Source organism: Dromiciops gliroides, chromosome 1, assembly GCF_019393635.1.
Source record: "Dromiciops gliroides isolate mDroGli1 chromosome 1, mDroGli1.pri, whole genome shotgun sequence".
NCBI lineage: Eukaryota > Metazoa > Chordata > Mammalia > Microbiotheria > Microbiotheriidae > Dromiciops > Dromiciops gliroides.
The window spans coordinates 619,547,774-619,564,510 of NC_057861.1; the positions used below are offsets into that span (position 1 = coordinate 619,547,774).

The 16,737-nt window shown below is 39.9% G+C and overlaps 1 protein-coding gene across 2 annotated transcripts in view; it reads left to right on the top strand.

Moving 5' to 3' along the window:
• PRKCB (protein kinase C beta) overlaps positions 1 to 16,737 on the top strand; it is a 674,437-nt gene that overhangs the window by 242,428 nt on the left and 415,272 nt on the right. The gene's annotated exons all lie outside the window — the stretch shown is intronic.

A 16,737-nucleotide genomic window follows, 5' to 3' on the forward strand; every position in this document is an offset into this window, starting at 1 on the left:
GGGTTTTGAGTAGAGAAGCAAAGGTTCATAAGCTGAAGATTTCTGAGTAAAGAAGTGACTTAATCAGGGTTGTAAATTAGGAAGATTACTCTGACAGTTAGTGCCAAATGGATGAGGGGGGGGGACGCAGGGAGGCAGGAGGTCCAGTTAGGAGGCTGTTTCAATAATCTAAGAGGGAGGTGATGAGGGCTTGAACAGATGGTATCAATTTTGAAGGGAAGTATTTTGGGCTAAGTAGCTGCTGCAACTGATTTGGGTTGTGAAAATAAATGAGTTAACCTGTTTGAATCCTGCTGAATTTCACCAGTTTGGAGTATTTATTTGACTGTCCTGGAACAGAAGTAGCTGTGATGGGTACTTTGTGCTCCCCTCCTGTAGCTCTTTATCAGGGAGAACACAGGGTTTTACTGTCACATCTCAGCAGGCACCTGAATAGCTCAGGGAGCTGGGGGAGCAAAGGTGGTTTTTTCCCCATCTTGACAGTGGTTTATAGTTTAATTCAACAAACATTTATCTAAAATACCTTCTGGCTGCAAGGTCCTATAACCAGGTTTGTAATTTATAAAACTCTTCCCCGGCCCAGTAGTCCTCTAAGGGGAGTGCCACATGTTTTCCCCCATATTACAGATGAGGAAACTGAGGCCCTAGAAATGGAAATATGACTTAGGGACACATCTAATTAATTAGTGACAAAGTTGGAGGAAGAATTCGGGTCTGAGCTCCAAGTCCAGTCAGTGGTATGCTGGTAAACATTTAACAACCGGCTCTCTGGAGGAGGGGGGGGGGAATCTACAGAACGTACTTTTTTTTTTGGCAGGACAATTGGGGTTAAGTGACTTGCCCAGGGTCACACAGCTAGTAAGTGTTAAGTGTTTGAGGCCAGATCCAAAGGACATACTTTTAAAGTTTAATCTCCATTATTAATACTTTCTCCATCACTTTCTTAAGTCTAGACAATCAACAAAACAATAAATCAAAGCTCTGAGTCACTCAATCTCTTGGGACAAAATAAGGAGAACTAGACTAGATTTTGATAACTGTGGTCCTTTCCAGTTCTGTAATAACTTAGATTTATATAGTATCTTCAAGGTTAGAAACCTTCCTTCCTCACGATGGTCAATCCTCTTGGAACTCAGGGCAGCTAGGTGGCACAGTGGATAAAGCACTGGCCCTGGATTCAGGAGGACCTGAGTTCAAATCTGGCCTCAGACACTTGGCACACACTAGTTGTGACCCTGGGCAAGTCATTTAACCCCAATTGCCTCACAAAAAAAAAATCCTTTTGGAACTCCATGGTATGTTTGGGAGTAGAGCACAGATCTTAGTCAGGAAAGACATGAGTTCAGAGGCTACATCACTTACAAACTGTGGGACCCTAGGCAAGTTAATTAACTTTTCTCAGTCTGTTTATTAATCTATAAAATGGGGATAATAGCACTTCCCTTATAGCGTGCATGTATGTGTGTGTGTGCGCGCGCGTGCGCACATGAGGCAGTTGGGATTGAGTGACTTGTCCAGAGTCACACAGCTACTAAATGTCTGAAGCTGGATTTGAACTCAGGTCCTCCAGACTCCAGGGTCAGTGCCCCACTATACCACCTAGCTGTCCCTCACAGTGTTTTGAAGAACAAATGAGATATTGTATATAAAGTGCTTTGCAAACGTTAAAATATTATTATTAATCAATCAATCATTAAACATTTTTAAGTACTTACTGTGTGCCAGGCACTGTGCTAAGCAATGGGGATACAAAAAAGGCAAAAGATAGTCCCTGACTTTAAGCAGTTTATGATGTGATAGGGAAGACAACCTCTTCTAGTTGTTATTAAATTCAGTGCTCCTTCCACTATATTATCCTGTGAACTTATCCTCTGACTCTTGATAGTAGACTCTGAGAGCAGGACTGGGTTTATTTTTAGTCTTTCTATGTATCCCCAAGTTAGTGCTTGGTACACAATAGGTACTTAATAAATGCTTATTGACCGACTTGTCAATGATCATATGGAACATGTAGCTTCCTCAGGGTGCCACAAGAGAATGAGGCACAAGCTTCCCCAGAGCCTTCCTTCACCCCTTGGGGTTTATATACTTGTGCCCACTAGATACTTTACCTTTCTGGACTAGCTCTATTCCTTGCTCTTCATTGGCCAGTCAGGAATCCTTCTAATTGCCTGGCAGGATTTGGGGTACTCCACCCACATTCCAATGAAGTCACTTGCTCTCTAATTTCCTCCTTTCCCTGAATAAGGGAAAGACAAGGAAATACAAACAGATGCAGTGTTCCCATCACCTCGAAAATAGAATGTAACACCACTCAGAAAGTACACCGAGCCAAGCCCATCTGTCAGAGAAGGTAGAGGAGTTATTATCCCCATTTTACAGATGAGGGAGGAAAGCCTCGAGAGCTGAAGTTCCATGTCTTAGAAGTACAGATAATGCACAAACAGGTAAGAGATATCCATCCAGCTATGCTGACTCAGTCCTGTACTCTTTCCATATTGCCTCAAGCTAAATGACTGGTCTGAAACACAGCATTGCTCTTTTCAAAGGTGAAACGCTTCTTCTTTGCCCATGTATCAGTAGTACTAGGTCTATTGTTCATGACCCAATACCTGAAGTTTTTTTTTTTTCCCAGTGCCTTTTGCAAATTGGAAAATTAGGCTTTGGTGAAGGCTTCCTGGGGAAATGACCTATTCTTTCTCTTCCCACCCTCTCTTTTCCCTTAAGAAACATTTATTTCCCTTTCATCCAGGCCCAGTAACTTTGATAGCCCATTTCCTTCCTTTTATTCAGTCATTTAACAATTATTTTATTAAGTAGCTCCTATATATAATTCACTCTAATAAGCACTAGGGCAAACGAAAAGGTAAATATGAAATGTCTTCCTTGCCTTCATGAAGGTTATTTTTATAGAATAGTTCCCAGTATATAGTGGGCACTTAATAAGTGTTTTTTGAATTGTTGATTACGGTCTGGTTCCATATACCAATCAGATAAATGACTTAACATTCATTTTATTAAGCACCTTCTATAAATAATTCACTGTAAAAGGTGCTATGAGGGAGAGAATTAGGAGATGTGGCCCTTGGCCCTGTATCACTATGGTATGGCACTTCTAACATAGCAGAGCCTGGTAGAGAAGATCAGAAATGTTTGCAGATGAATGAATGAGTGATAAAGCATTTGTTCAATGCTTACTATGTACCAGGCCTTGTGCTACACTTTGGTGATACAAATACAAGCAGGTAAGATAGTCCCTGTTCTCAAGGAACTTGCATTCAAATAGGAGCCCCGTGTCCCAGGGAATGAGTTGAAGGTTCCAATGGAAAGGGAATGAGTAGAATGAGGAAAATGGCCAAAGTATGGGCAGCCTACTGTGGAAATGTTTAGGAGATGACCAGATAAATATGATGTAAAATTAGAATATAACAGAAATATAAGGAGAATACAAAATACTATAAGGTCAGATGAGGGAGAGAGTAAATTCCATCTTGGGGAGGGAATCTGCAAAGGTTTTGAAAAAGGAGTTAGTTAACTGATCTAGGATGCCTGGAAGCAGAAATGGAAAGTGGATGGTGTTCCAGACACAGGAAGGAGAGTGAAGAAAGGTAAGGTAGCCCATTAGGAAGGCTGGCTGCAGCATTGAATATATGAGGAGGGAGAAGCATGAGATAAAGCTAGATGATAAGTAGGTTGGATTAAGATTGAGGATTTAGGAAAGGTAATTCTCACTCCCAGCAGTGTCATGGTTGTGAAGAATGACCTTGAGATTGTGAGCCCTGAAATTTGGCCTCCAGAGGTGGGACAGAGGAGGCAGAAGAGACTGGAAACATTCTAAGAAAGGAGGAATCTTCTGATCATTAAGCCATCTTGGAGAACTTCCCCATTGCCCTAGGGATAAACGTTCCAGACTGACCCAGGCACCAAACTTAAAATGCTCTAGCAGGAAGAGGCCAAGGATACTGACTAAGGAACATCATTGCTTCAAGAGTTTAGAATTTCCAACCTGAAAGGGATAGTAGGACTGAGAACTCAGATTGTTCAAGATGAAAGAGATCTTGACATTAATAATAGGTTACATTTACAGAGCACCGTATGGCTTACATGGTGTTTTACTGACATTATTTCTTTTGCAGTTCCCAATAACTTTTTGATATAAATAGTACAAGGATTGCTGTTCCCATTTCGCAGCTAAGAAAACTCAGGCTGAGAGAGGAAAAGTGACTTGGCCAAGGTTATATGCCTAGTATGCAGATGAGTCAAGGTTTGATCTTGAACTTGTTCTCCAAGTTAAGTAAGCCATGTTGTCCTCAGGACAGAGATGATTAGATTTGGAAGGAGCCTTTGAGTTCATCTTAGTCCAACAAGATTCCCATATCGTATGCTGTGTGAATTCCCCTGCACAATCCTATCCATCCCATTTTACTTTTTTTTCTTACCATGGAAACCAGATAATTTCAGGGATTGATCAAAAGTATGGGGGTAGGGGGAGCATAAAGAACAAAAAAGAGAAAAAAAGGAGAAAAAAATTTGGATTTTCAGAAATAATTGTCTGTTGACACAAAACAACATTAAAAATAGACATGGTGGGTAGATAAAAGGCTAAAGTTGAGATAAATGTTGTTAAATATATATTTGATGATTAGCTAGGGTGTAGCATAGGAAGCTGAATGGCAGGTGGCCTCGAGTTGAGAGTCTCCTGGGGACATGATCATGAGTTGGCTGGTGGGGAAGCTTTTCTAAGCCATTCTTGGTGAGGTGGTGAACTTGGCTCCAGGGAGCCGGCCTCCAGCCCCATTCCTACACCTACTCTCTTGCTTTCACTGGGTTCCCTCCATAGATAATAGAGCTTCCTTTAACTCTCACAGCCTGCATTTGGAAAGAATTTTCAAGCACATTAGTCTTGTCATGGGTCCAGGATCTTTAGCCTGGCTGAAAGTTGTCTTTCTCATGCTTCATTATGAAGTTGGGTGAGCCAGGGTTATGGAAAGTAAGGATGGGGAAGGTGCAAGCTGTGGCCAGTCCTGCTAAGTCAAGACTTCAAGTATGGTCCTAGCAACAGATGCATGTCATCTGAGGGTTAGCCTAGCTGAATTCAGAGAGGCTCATCACCAGAAGGCTGCCTACCAGATGATGGATTGTCTTCTTTTTTGAGGGGTGGTGGAGGTGGTCTGTGAACAAAGTCATGAAGAGATGGCAAGCTTTATCTGTGAAGGGTATACCTACTTGTAATAAATCATGGATCCTTAAAGTAAGTGTTCAAAAAGATACCTGGTCAGACACTTGCCAGGGAAGTTGTAGAAGACAATAGATTTGATGACCTGTTAAATCCCTTTTAACTGTTGTTCTAGATGAGTCATTTCAGTCCTGTCCTATTCTCCATGATCCTATTTGGGGTTTTCTTGGCAAAGATACAGAAGTAGTTTGCCATTTCCTTTTCTAGGTCATGTTACAGATGAGGAAACTGAGGCAAACAGGGTTAAGTGACTTGCCCAAGGTCACACAGCTAGTAAGTATCTGAGGCTGGATTTGAACTCGGGTCCTCCTGACTCCAGGGTCGGCACTCTATCCATTGTGCCAAAGAATTTCCCTTAGCTCTAAGATTCCACAATTTTGTTGTCTTTGAAGAGGACAGGCTACTCTTGTTCAGTGGAGCCAGAATCAGTCACTGAATTTTAGAAATGGAAGGGACCTTGGAGCTCATATACCCTAAACCCTTGAGATTAGAGATAAGGGAACCGATTGATTCCAAGAGAGGAGTAATGACTTGCCAAGGTGACATACAATGAATACCAGGGATAGGCCTTTGATCCAGGTCTCTGTCTCCAAATTCAATGCTCTTTCCACTATACCCCATGGCTGCTCTGAATATTGCATCACATTCACATTCTTTACAATGAACAACAATACATAGTGATTACAGTAGGAAGAAAGAAGCCTGTCCAGTTTTCCAATTGTTATCAAGCAGTCTACTGAATTTGGGCAAGACCAAGCAGCCTTCAAGTTTTCATTTGATTTCCATTTTCTAAGGGAAGTGTGAAGTCCCTTCTTTCTGCTCTCTATGGGAGAGTGGATGGACATTATTAACATAATAGCCCTCAAGAATCCTCAGGAGTCCCTGCAAACCTGTATGTAGGTATCCATAGCTGGAAAGCCAATTATTTCCATCCAATAGCCCCAGAAAGTCCTCTTACTGCTAGAGTTTTTGTAATGTCACAAAATCAGGTCTTCATTAAGGAACTTATTTGTTTATTCATTCATTTATTTGTTTATTTTTGGTTTTTTTTTTGGGGGGGGCGACAATGAGGGTTAAGTGAATTGCCCAGTGTCACACAGCTAGTAAGTGTCAAGTGTTTGAAGTCACATTTGAACTTAGGGCTTCCTGAATCCAGGGCCAGCACTTTATCCACTTCACTACCTAGCTGCCTCTTGTTTGTTTGTTTTTTGAGTGGGGAAATATGGTAGTCAGGGTAATCAGGAGGAATAAATAGGGAGAGAAGAAACTCTTTTAAATGAATTGTCCTTCACCCATTTTTTGGTTTTGCCCTCAGTCCTTTGATGTTATTGGGGTGGGGGGTTCCCAATGAGGAATTCCCTCTACCAATATAGAACTCTGCCATTTATAGCCTTAAAATAGGACACAAGAGCTTAAGTGACTTGCTCAAGGTCACATGGTCAGAACATGGGACTTGAAGTCAAGTTTTTTTTGTTTGTTTTTGTTTTTGTTTTCTTGTGGGGCAATGGGGGTTAAGTGACTTGCCCAGAGTCACACAGCTAGTAAGTGTCAAGTGTCTGAGGCCAGATTTGAACTCAGGTACTCCTGAATCCAGGGCCGGTGCTTTATCCACTGCACCACCTAGTTACCCCTGAAGCCAAGTTTTCTTGACCTTAAGGCCAGCAAATTTTATTCATCACTTCTATCATCCCTGTCACCCTCTTCTTTTTTCTCCTCCTCCCCCTCCTCTTTCCTTCAATACTTTGAAAAAAACATTATGGGTATTCTACCTGGCCACAAAGAATGTAGATTCTCCACACTTTCAGTGGATTCTTCTCGTAAATTGCTGTGGTTCTCCCCCTTCTCTCCCCGCCTTCAGGAAAATTCCCTCTAAACTGCCATCCTTCTGGGGAGAAACCTTTCCACATTAAGACAGACTAGATCTTTGATAACAGTCACAAGGTCTGTTATTGTCTTCTTATCTTGGTCGGGCCAGCCCAAGATGGCTTTTTCAGAACTCAGAGTCCCTCCACACCACAACTGAGATTTAGCAGAGAAATAGTGACAGCTGCTGGCATGATGATTCTGAAGTTTTATATACATGATCACATTGTAGTCTCACAGAAGCAGGATGAAATCACCAACCTCTCTGTGAAATATAGCATAAACGATTCTTATGTTGCTACTGTCATCATTTCTGTTTCTACTGGCTACAAGGGCAGTCTTGCTAGTTAGCCAGAATTAGAACAGCAAGTCTGAGGAGTTCTCTCTTTCGCTGAGGCTTAGCTATTGGGAAAGGTCTTTTAGACAGTTAATTATCTTCCCTGCTCTTAGTGAAGAAAAGAGCTCAATCAGGGGTCAACCTCTTTGGAGAAGTGACATGCCTTGTCTTCATTTATTCACTGCCTCTTGGGTAGGGAGGAGGCAGACCTGCAAGTCTGTATGAAATGAGGAAGGGGAATGGTGGATGACTGTGAAGCTGAAGAAGGAGGGTCCATTTGGCTTGCCTGGCTACACTTATTAACAAAGTCAAAATTGTCAGGAGAGGCATGCAAAAGTTCACCTTTGAGAAATTCTGCCCAAACCTTGGATTTTTCAATAGAGTGACTGGTTGGTCAAGAGGACCTATGGCTGCCAAAAAAAGCTAATACATTCTTAGGCTGCATAAAATGGAGAACATCCAGAGCCATTTAAGTGGCCATCCCAATTCACTCAATTCTTGTCAGGCTATTTCCATAGTATTGTGTTAAGTTCTGGGCACCATATTTTAAAGGGGAGATGGAAACTTTGGAGGTAAGGTTCCTAGGACCTAGTTTAGAGATTGTTTCATCTTCATCATTTGATTTGATATATAAAGAAGTGAAGCCCAGGGTAGATAAATGAGTCACCCAAAGTTATGCATGCAGGAAACAAATAGGAGAGTCAGGAATGGTAGATGGATGCTAAATCCAGTGTTCTTCCATTGTGAGCATAGCTAGTTCAGGGCAATGAAAATGTTGGGTCCACAAAGTTCTGGTATTTGGGATTGTTGTTGTTGTTTAAACTGGACACGTTTCATTTGGAGATAATAAGAATTATGAAGGGATGTGATAGCTGTCTTTAAGTAATTGAAGTGTTATTATGTGGAAAAAGAATTCAACCTTGTGAGTATTGAATTGTTCCCCTATGAGTGGAAGCTCAAGGGAATCCGATTTTAGTTCCAAAATAAGAACTTAATTAAAAGCATCCAACCACAGAATGTTGTTGTTCAGTCATTTCAGTCATGTCTAACTTTTCATAATCCTGTTTGTGGTTTTCTTGGCAAAGCTACTGCAGTGATTTACCATTCCTTCCCCAGCTAATTTTTACAGATGAGGAAACAGAGGCAAACAAGGTTAAGTGATTTTCTCAGGATCACACAACTAGTAAATGTCTGAGGCCAGATTTGAACTCAGGAAGATGAGTCTTTCTAACTCCAGGCCTGGTGCTCTATCCACTGTACCACCGAGCTGTCCCAACCATAGAATGGTGTAATGATTGGAATGACGCCACCTGCTGGAGAGTTACTATAGGAAAGCTCCGCCATGAGGAGAAGGCGTTTGAGGACAAGCCATGCAGCTTTCCTTGGTGTCAGGAAGTGACGTTTTCTCGAGGGTATGTACTGTCAATCAAGGCTACCAGCCAATTAGCTTGGAGATGTGTGTGCCAGTGGATGGGATGTTCCCAGGTTCACAGGAGGCTTGTGGGATGAAGGAGGTGTGGCTCACTCTCCTCTGGATTCTCATGGAGAATGGAGCTAAAATGTTCTCTCCCTTTGATAGATAGATGAATCTAGGCCTCTTTCTCTCTTCACCAAATTCTTATTCTCCTTAATAAATGCTTAAAAGTCTAAACTCTTGCTAAAGCTTCTAATTTATTGGTGACCACTCATTAGATATTTTAGACAGACTAGCTAGAATTTTAGCCCCTTACAATGGGCTAATCTCAAATGGCCTTACACATATTCCAATAGGACCACAGAATTTCAGATCAGGAAGGGATTCTGAAGTTAAATAGCCTCATTAAGTTAAATAGAAACCTGATTTTAAAAATACCTCTGCGCGCATGGCGGGGGAGGGGGGGGGAAGCCAAGATGGCGGAGAGGAAGCAGCAAGCTGCCTGAGCTCTCCTTCTGTTCCCTCAAAAAGAACATTAAATCAAGCCCCTGGACAGATTCTGAAACTACAGAACCTGCAAAGAGACAGAGAGACACAGTCTTCCTACCAGAGATCATTTAGAATGACTTCAGGAAAAGGTCGGTCTGACTCAGGCAAAAGGGAGGCCAGGGCAGGGCAGCAACCCAGCGCCGAGGGGGTCGGAGCAAGTCAGCAGGAGCTGTGGGCCACCAACTGAGGCCCCTGGAACCTGGCTCAAAAATCTGGTGGCCAAGAAGGACAGTGGAAAAACCTATCTGCAGTGGCCGGGAGGGCCACGAACGGGCCAGGCGGGATCGGGCGCCTGGCCGAGTGCACTGAGACAGGAAGTGCAGGGGGCTGAACTGCACACACTATAAAGGCCTCAGAGTAAAAAGCCGGTCACACAGCACCTATACCCCTGCACAAGAAGCCCAAAACAGGGACCCTGGTGCCCCCAGAGCAGACCTCAACTCAACTTAAAAAATAAATAAATAAGCTGAAATAATGAGTAAGAAGCAAAAAAGAGCCCTCTCCATTGAGAGCTTCTGTATCACTAGGGAAGAAGCCAATGCAAACTCAGATGAGGAGAATACCCTCAAATTGCCTGCATGTGAAGCCTCACGAGGGAAGGTGAATTGGTCTCAAGAACAAAAAGCCTTCCTGGAAGAGCTCAAAAAGGATTTTAAAAATCAATTGAGAGGGGGCGGCTGGGTGGCACAGTAGATAAAGCACCAGCCCTGGATTCAGGAGTTCCTGAGTGCAAATACAGCCTCAGACACCTGATACTTACTAGCTGTGTGACCTTGGGCAAGTCACTTAACCCCCACTGCCCTGCAAAAAAAAAAAATCAATTGAGAGAGGTAGAAGAAAAAATGGGGAGAGAAATGAAAGCAAAACAAGAAAACTATGAAAAAAGAATCAGCAGCTTGGAAAAGGAAGCACAAAGATTGACTGGCCAAATGGAAAAAAATGTGCATAATCTCATTGAAGCAAACACTGCCTTAAAAAATTCACTTGGCCAAATGGAAAAAAAGGTACATAATCTTACTGAAGAAAACAATGCCTTAAAAATTAAAATTGGACGGTTGGAAGATAAGGAATCCATGAGACACCAGGAATCAGTCAAGCAGAATCAAAAGAATGAAAAAATAGAAGAAAATGTGAAATACCTAATTGGAAAGACAACTGATCTGGAAAACAGGTCGAGGAGAGAGAATTTGAGAATCATTGGACTGCCTGAAAGCCATGACCAGAAAAAGCCACCATACTCCAGGAAATTATTAAGGAGAACTGCCCTGATATCATAGAATCAGAGGATAAAATCATCATTGAAAGAATCCACCAAACACCTCCTGAAAGAGACCCCAAAAGGAAAACTCCAAGGAATATTGTAGCCAAATTCCAGAATTATCAGGTGAAGGAGAAAATACTCCAAGCAGTCAGAAAGAAGCAATTTAAATATCATGGAGCCACAGTCAGGATTGCTCAGGACCTGGCAGCTTCAACATTAAAGGACCACAAGGCTTGGAATATGATATTCTGGAAGGCAAAGGAGCTTGGATTGCAGCCAAGAATCTATTACCCAGCAAAAATGTGCATTTTCTTTCAGGGGAAAAGATGGACATTTAATGACATTGGGGACTTTCAATCTTTCCTGGTGAAAAGACCAGAACTGAATAGAAAATTCGATCTCAACATACAAGACTCAAGAGAAGTTTAAAAAGGTAAACAGAGGGGGGAAAAAAAAGGTTACTCTGTTAGGTAAAACTGTTTATATCCCTACACGGGAAGATAATACTCATAACTCTTAAGAATTGTAAATGTATTTGGGCAGAGAGAAGGACTTTACACAGGGGGTATAAATATAAATTGTCTTTGAGGTGATGATACAAAAAAGAATTAAGGGGTTAAAAAGGAAATCTATGGGGAGGAGAGGAAAGGGGAGGTGGAATGGGATGAATTATATCATATGAAGAGGTGAAAAAAAACCCTATTACAATAGAGGGAAAGAAAGGAGGGGTGAACATTGTTTCAACCCTAATCTCATTAGATTTGATTCAAAGAAGGAATGACATATACATTCATTGCGATAAAGAAACTTAACTCATTCTTTAGGGAAGCAAAAGGGGAAGGGAAAGGGGGGGACTGATAGAAGGGAGGACAAAAGCAAAGGAGAAAAGGGTAAAGAAAAGGGGGGGTGATAAAAACGGAGGGCAGATTGGGGGAGGCAGGGGTAAGAAGTAAAACCTCCATGAGGAGGAATAGGGTGAAAGAAGGGGGGGAAAGTACAAAGGGGGTAAATAGAATGGAGGGGAATAGACAGTCAGTAATAATAACTGTGAATGTGAATGGGATGAACTCTGCTATAAAACAGAAGTGAATTGCAGAGTGGATTAAAAACCAGAATCCTACAATATACTGTTTACAAGAAACACATTTGAAGCAGAGAGATACACACAGAGTAAAAGTAAAAGGCTGGAGCAGAATATATTATGCTTCAGCTAAAGTAAAAAAAGCAGGGGTAGCAATCCTTATCTCAGACAAAGTGCAGGCAAAAATAGATCTCATTAAAAGAGATAAGGAAGGAAATTACATCTTGCTTAAAGGTACTATAGATAATGAAGTAATATCAATATTAAATATGTATGTGCCAAGTGTTATAGCATCCAAGTTCTTAGAGGAGAAGTTAAATGAGTTACAAGAGGAATTAGACAGTAATACTATACTAGTGGGAGATCTGAATCTCCCCCTTTCAGAATCAGATAAATCTAGCCCAAAAATAAATAAGGAAGAAGTGAAAGAGGTGAATAGATTACTAGAAATGTTAGACATGATAGATGTCTGGAGAAAATTGAATGGGGATAGAAAGGAATATACCTTCTCAGCAGTACATGGCACATTTTCAAAAATTGACCATGTATTAGGGCACAAAAACATCATAGTCAAAAGTAGAAAGGCAGAAATAGTAAATGCATCCTTTTCAGATCATGATGCAATAAAAATTACATGTAAGAAAGAGCCAGGGAAAAGTAGAATGAAAATCAATTGGAAACTAAATAATTTCATTCTAAAGAATGAATGGGCCAAACAACAAATCATAGAAACAATCAATAACTATATCCAAGAGAATGACAATAATGAGACAACATATCAAAATCTATGGGATGCAGCCAAAGCAGTGCTTAGGGGAAAATTTATAGCTCTAAATGCTTACATGAATAAAAAAGAGAAAGAGGAGATTAATGAATTGGGCATGCAACTTAAAAAGCTAGAAAAAGAACAAATTAGAAATCCCCAATTAGACACTAAATTAGAGATCCTGAAAATCAAAGGAGAAATTAATAAGATTGAAAGCAAAAAAACTATAGAATTAATAAAACTAAGAACTGGTTTTATGAAAAAAAAACCAATAAAATAGATAAAATATTGGTTAATTTGATTAAAAAAAGAAAGAAGAAAACCAAATTACCAGTATCAAAAATGAAAAAAGGTGATGTTACCACCAATGAAGTGGAAATTAAATCACTAATTAGGAATTATTTTGCCCAACTGTATGCCAATAAATTTGACAATCTAAATGAAATGGATGAATATTTACAAAAATACAAACTGCCCAGGTTAACTGAAGAGGAAATAAAAATCCTTAAATAAACCCATATTAGAAAAAGAAATTGAAGAAAAATACCTCTGCAACATGGCCAGTGACTGGTTATCTAGCTGATAACCACTATATCATACATATGTATCATATAGTTATCATTCTATGGTTTCTACTTGGACAACAGTCAAACTTGACACATGACAACTGCTAATTTTGGACTTCTAAATATGACACAGTTTTCTTTTACATCATCTAAATCTGAGTTATTGCATTTTGCACCTATTGCTTCTTGAGGGCAGTGACTGTTTTTTGTATTTCTTTGTATCTCCAGCGCTTAGAAGAGTGCTTATTCTGCTCTTTAAGGCCCAGAAGAATAAATATAAATCTTCTTTCACCTGAGTTTTCAAATACTTAAAGCGAGTGAATAAGAATAGTGGAGTAATACCTGGTTTTATTTCTAGACTCTATCTTTTACTGGTTATATGCTAATAGCAAGTCATATAACCTCTCTGTGTCTCATTTTCCTCATCTGTAAACTAGGGATCATAGGTTAATAGATTTAGAGTTGGAAAGGACTTTTTAGGTCCTCTAGTCCAATCCCCTCATTTTATAGATGGGGAAACTGAGGCCCAGGGATATTGGGACCAACTCAAGTTCCCAGATAGTAATAATGCCTTGATAATATAGGTGAAAGCAGTTTGAAAAATATAAAATGTTATATGAATAAATAAATGGCATTATATTAAGCCAAGGAATGGGGAGTTAGTCTTATCCCTTCCTTCTCGCCTCCATTCTTCCTGATGAGCTGCAGAAGTGGATAGTATCCAGTTCTGCTCTGTTCTGAGTAGGACAAAAAGCCAGACCAATGTCAGACAGCTAGGATTTAAATGGGCAAGAAGGAGAGGACACTTAAGCACATGGAACATCATAAGCAAATTCATCCAGGTGGGGATAATTGGGATATGTATAGGGGAGAGTGAGTGGTCTACTTTGTCTGAAGTATAGACTATAGGTGGTGGCAGTAGAGATATTAAATATAATAAGCATGAGAAGGTAAGTTTTTCTACCTGTTTATCTTTTTTGGAAGATGGGTAAAATTTTAATTAAGGTTGTAAAAACCATAATTATCAGTATCTGTCCTGTTGAGTTTTCCATAGTCATATTTAGCACAGAGGTCATATGTAGCAATGCTTAGCTATATAGGTTAAAAAGTTTAAATGAAAATTTTAGTTTTATGGATTTAGGGCTGGAAGGGAGCTCAGATGAATTCTCACACTTTACAGTTAAGACATTTAGACCAGAAAGACCTAATTACATACCTAAGGCCTCCCCCAAACATTTTGAGTGGATGCCAATTGGAGGTAATTAGGATAAGTTTGTATTAAGCAGTGGCAGTGAATGGTGTAATGCTGGTGATGCATGTTCCCCACCTGTGGGTTTTTTTATTCCTTGTCTTTTCCAGAATGTTAGGAAATTCTTGAATAGTGAAGGTTCTGTGTGCCTACTGAGTCAAAGTGGTTTATATGGTATATATGGTATAATGTGAGATTTGGTTTGCTCCACTTAACTTGTCCCATTGTGTGAGTCTCCCTCTAGTTCAGTGTCAAAGGCATGGTCTTGATTGAAGAATGGATTCCTCCTTAAAAAAACTCACTTCTTGAGGATAGTACTCTGTGCTCCAATACCCTAGAGAGACCTATTAACACCTCATTTGGCTGAATTGGCTCTGGTCTTCACAAGTCATTGATTGACTTGTTTCACTTGGGAATTCACAAATTCTTGGTCTCTGTAAATTCATATGTTCTTCAGTTATTACTGGGCTTCTTGAATAAAAGCTAGCATTTATCTAGATTTTCAAAGCACTATATATACAGTAATCATCTCCAAAATGGATACTAGGGTCTCCTGAGGGGCCATGACCTAACCCCAAAGAGTATATGATCAATTAATTGGAGGGTGAGAAGATAGGTCCCAGGCTACTCTCCTTGCAATACTCAGTAGGGCTTGTCTCTAAAACAACCATATCTGCCCCCTCCCAATTCCTTAATCCTAACCTACTTTACCCCCTTCCTTCACTGTATCAATTCCCAAAATCCCCCTTTCTGATGTTGAGGGCCAGATGTTGCCATCTTAGAACTAAGAGTTTTAACCTAACTGCCATCAGGGTACCCACAGCAGTAGCTACACAGCTGCCATTTGGACAAATTCGGCCAGCTTAGAGAATCTTTAACCCATATCTTCAGATCACCAAATGACTGTAGCAGATAACTCTTGGAGGACATGTTCTTTGCTTTAGAGAAGAGACTGAAGAATAAGAGCTCACACTCCTCTATTTTTCATGTTCTGTTGGGAGAGTGAGTCCCACCAAAAGAGCAGTTGTGGACTGGTTTTGATAATCTACAGATCTTATTATTTTATATTTTCATTTGAATCCATTCTTCGTCCAGATCCCTATAATTACAAAGGACATATTGCCATCCTTTTAGGTACCCAGTTATATAGCCTTGGTGTCATCTTGACCTGTACTCTCCCTTAACCCATATCTTCATTCAATTAGCAAATCCTCTTGCTTTTATTTCCATATGCCTCATCTCTATTCTCTTTTCCCTACTAACCACAGTCATCATTCTAGTCCAAGCTCTCATTACTTCTTGTTTGGACTATTGCAATGGCCTCCTAATTGGTCTTTCTCCCTCAAGTCTCCTTCAATCTCGATTTTATCCTCCATACAGCAGCCAAAATGTCTTTTTTTCTTTGCTAAAGCATAGGTCTGATCATGTTACTCTCCCATGCTAAATCCACTGGTTCCCTAGTGACTCTAGAATAAAATATTACTTCATTTTTAATCAATGCTTTTTAAATGTCTATTTTGGTATATGTTTTATAATATACATGGCAATTATTTTATTTTTATTTTATTTTATTTTTTACATATAAGGTATTTTATTTTTTTCCATTACATGTAAAGATAGTTCTCAACTTTTGTTTATACAAGCTTTACAATTTCAGATTTTTCTCCTTCCCTCCCCCCTCCCCTAGACAGCAGGTAATCTGATATAGGTTATATCTATATATCTATATACATATACATATATATATATACATATATATACACATAATAACATTAATCCTATTTCTGCATTAATCCTGTTACAAGAGAAAAAATCAGAGCAGTGATGCAAAACCTCAAAATAGAAAAAAAAAACAGCACCCAAAACAAAAGAAATAGTATGGTTCAATCAGCATCTATACTCCACAGTTCTTTTTTTTTTCTTGGATTTGGAGATCCTCTTCTATCATGAGTTCCCTGGAACTCTTCTGTACCATTGCATTGGTGAGAAGAATATAGTCCATCACAGTAGGTCAACACTCAATGTTGATGATACTGTGTACAATGTTCTTCTGGTTCTGCTCATCTCACTCATCATCAGCTCACGTAAGACCCTCCAGGTTTCTCTGAACTCCTCCTGCTCATCATTTCTTACAGCACAATAGTATTCCATATACATGGCAATTATTAATGAAGTAGCACATGAATATAATTCATAAATAGATAATTAAGTGTGGGACCATGCTCACATTTTTTGAGTGCATGATTTAAAAAAAAAATTTTGGAGACCATTGCTAAAAATCATCTCATTTTATCCTCAAGAGAACCCTTTGAAGTAGGTATTATTGGTTATTAGAATCTCTACTTTACAGAATGGGAAACAGATTCATAGAAGTTCAGTGACTTATTTCTGGCCAAATAAATAAGAGTCAGAGGT